The sequence below is a fragment of the Oncorhynchus tshawytscha genome, unplaced genomic scaffold (assembly GCF_018296145.1).
Source record: "Oncorhynchus tshawytscha isolate Ot180627B unplaced genomic scaffold, Otsh_v2.0 Un_scaffold_7250_pilon_pilon, whole genome shotgun sequence".
Lineage (NCBI taxonomy): Eukaryota > Metazoa > Chordata > Actinopteri > Salmoniformes > Salmonidae > Oncorhynchus > Oncorhynchus tshawytscha.
In genome coordinates this window covers 63,836-67,165 of record NW_024609643.1, presented here as the reverse complement: position 1 = coordinate 67,165, position 3,330 = coordinate 63,836, and positions in this window count along the sequence as shown.

Below are 3,330 nucleotides of genomic sequence, written 5' to 3'. Positions count from 1 at the left end.
CATCGAGTTTTAGTGGTGGTTGTGTCTGAGTGAGAAAATAATTCATGAAATTTGAAAGATGTAGTCATTGAATGCATTTTGTGCCAAAACAATGAAAAAGGAGACACAGTGTTGCCCACATAGACTTCTGTTGTGTTCATAGTGTGAAGACTTTTGAAATAGTGACCTAAGTATTGAGAAATGGGTTATAGCAATTGTAAAATCAACTGTAATTTTGCCTAATGTTATTGTTCTGACTCGGTGGTGCTGCACTATAACCTGTTTTTGAGAAATGTCATCATCTAATATTGTAAGAGGTTTCATTGTCTGCTTATATGCCCCCTTTATTTATCCAATGGTTCTGACTTGGTGTACAGGGAAAATACTGTAAGAGCAGCCTACGCTCTGCATTCTGTCGCTATACATTTCAAAAGTGCTGAACACATAGTTATATTGACCACATCCGTCGTCGTTCGGTCATTAATGTCTTAATCGAAATTATGAAATTCCTCTTATGGCTCATCATTCCCTTATGCCATAGTTTGTACATCTCAATTGTCTGTAGAAAACACATTTGTTTAAGCAAGTCAACCATATCAGCTATGTTTTGTAAAAAGGCAGTAAACAAGGCTGAATGAATTGTTTTGCTGCCAGACAAGGCTCCACTGATAGCCAGGTGTAGCGGTGGTAAGGATTCACTCCATGTTGCTGAAAAGAAAGCTCTGCTGTTGGGACAGCTTTATGTAGGCCCTAACAGTTTGTGGGCACCACTTGTCACCGTTATAGTGAAATTAATATTTTGTTTAGGGTTTTGTTGTGTAGTGTCTTTGCTGGCATGCATCAAAAAAATGTTGTTGAGTTTGCCCCACTAAGATTTAAATGCTAAAATCGCCACTGATCCTGTTGCCTAGTCACTTTACCCCTACCTATATGTACAGTACATAGCTACCTACCTCAATTACCTCGAACCCCTGCACATCGACTCGGTACTGGTACCCCCTGTATATAGCCATGTTATTTTCTACTCCCTGTATATAGCCATGTTAGTTTATACCCCCTGTATAAAGCCATGTTAGTTTCTACTCCCTATATATAGTCATGTTAGTTTCTACTTCCTAAATATAGCTGTGTTAGTTTATACCCCCTGTATATAGCCATGTTAGTTTATAGCCCCTGTATAAAGCCTTGTTAGTTTCTACTTCCTATATATAGCCATGTTAGTTTATACTCCCTGTATAAAGCCATGTTAGTTTATACTTCCTATATATAGCCGTGTTAGTTTCTACTTCCTAAATATAGCCATGTTAGTTTCTACTTCCTAAATATAGCCATGTTAGTTTCTACTTCCTAAATATAGCCGTGTTAGTTTCTACTTCCTAAATATAGCCATGTTAGTTTTTACTTCCTGTATTTAGCCATGTGATTCTTACTCGTTATTTTTATTTGTTATTCCCTGTTTATTAGTAACCTTCACAGTTATGTTGTACAGTGTTAGTCTTGTAATGGGTTGTTCAGGGGTGTACAGGGTTCATCTGTTCTCAGAGTCTACAGGGACAGTTTGTTCTTTCACCATTGACTGAAGATCAGTGACCACTATTACATAGCTGCAGATGTGTTTAGACCTAAAACAGACCAGATAAGACATACTCATGGTTATAGTAGTAAAGTATACCCTACATACTGGAGCTCTGTTTCCTCAACAATATTACTCTCAACTTTTAAGTCTTTATTGAATACTCATCTCTTCTGTAGGTCCTATGACTGAGTGTAGTCTGGCCCAGGAGTGTGAAGATGAACGGAAAGGCACTGGAGTAACAATCCACCCTTGCTGTCTCTGCCTGGCCGGTTCCCCTCTTTCCACTGGGATTCTCTGCCTCTAACTCTATTACAGGGGCTGAGTCACTGGCTTACTGGTGCTCTTCCATGCCGTCCCTAGGAGGGGTGTGTCACTTGAGTGGGTTGAGTCACTGACGTGATCTTCCTGTCTGGGTTGCCCCCCCCCCCCTTGGGTTGTGCCGTGGCGGAGATCTTTGTGGGCTATACTCTGTCTTGTCTCAGGATGATAAGTTGATGGTTGAAGATATCCCCCTAGTGGTGTGGGGGCTGTGCTTTGGCAAAGTAGGTGGGGTTATATCCTGCCTGTTTGGCCCGGTCCGGGGGTATCGTCGGATGGGGCCACAGTGTCTCCTGACCCCTCCTGTCTCAGCCTCAACTATTTATTCTGCAGTAGTTTGTGTCGGGGGCTAGGGTCGGTCTGTTATATCTGGAGTATTTCTCCTGTCTTATCCGGTATCCTGTGTGAATTTAAGTATGCTTTCCCTAATTCTTTCTTTCTTTCTCTCTCTCAGAGGACCTGAGCCCTAGGACCATGCCTCAGGACTACCTGGCCTGATGACTCCTTGCTGTCCCCAGTCCACCTGGCCGTGCTGCTGCTCCAGTTTCACCTGTTCTGCCTGCGGCTATGGAACGCTGACCTGTTCACCAGACGTGCTACCTGTCCCAGACCTGCTGTTTTCAACTCTCTAGAGACAGTAGGGGCGGTAGAGATACTCTCAATGATCGGCTATGAAAAGCCAACTGACATTTACTCCTGAGGTGCTGACTTGTTGCACCCTCGACAACCACTGTGATTATTATTATTTGACCCTGCTGGTCATCTATGAACATTTGAACATCTTGGCCATGTTCTGTTATAATCTCCACCTGGTACAGCCAGAAGAGGACTGGCCACCCCTCATAGCCTGGTTCCTCTCTAGGTTTCTTCCTAGGTTTTGGCCTTTCTAGGGAGTTTTTCCTAGCCACCGTGCTTCTACACCTGCATTGCTTGCTGTTTGGGGTTTTAGGCTGGGTTTCTGTACAGCACTTTGAGATATCAGCTGATATAAGAAGGGCTTAATAAATAAATTTGATTTGATAATCAAAGTGGGGTGTGTTTTTTTCCCTAATGCCTCTGTTCAGACATTCTGAGTAAAAGAACTAGAAATCTTTTGCTTGTTTTCTTCCTGGCTGAAATGCAGATTTAACATTCACTAGTAGACAGTATGTCCCAAGAGGAATGGTCTCGGCTGTTGTGTGTCTGGCCATCTGCTTCAGCCTGACCTCTGCCTCTCTCCAACCCCAATACCTCTCAGAATTTGGGCTCTACATTATGCAACAATTATGCAACATTGTATATGTAAATTTTTGTTCAGGTGTACTGAAATCATGGAATGTGGATCTTGTGGATTTCCGAACTGTGTCCATTCTGCCTATTTTCTTTGTATGAAGATTACTTTGTTATGGAGACCTACATCAGTAAGGGCATGGAGGTATGCCTATAGGATCAACAGGAGGTTATTCATTAAACAAAAA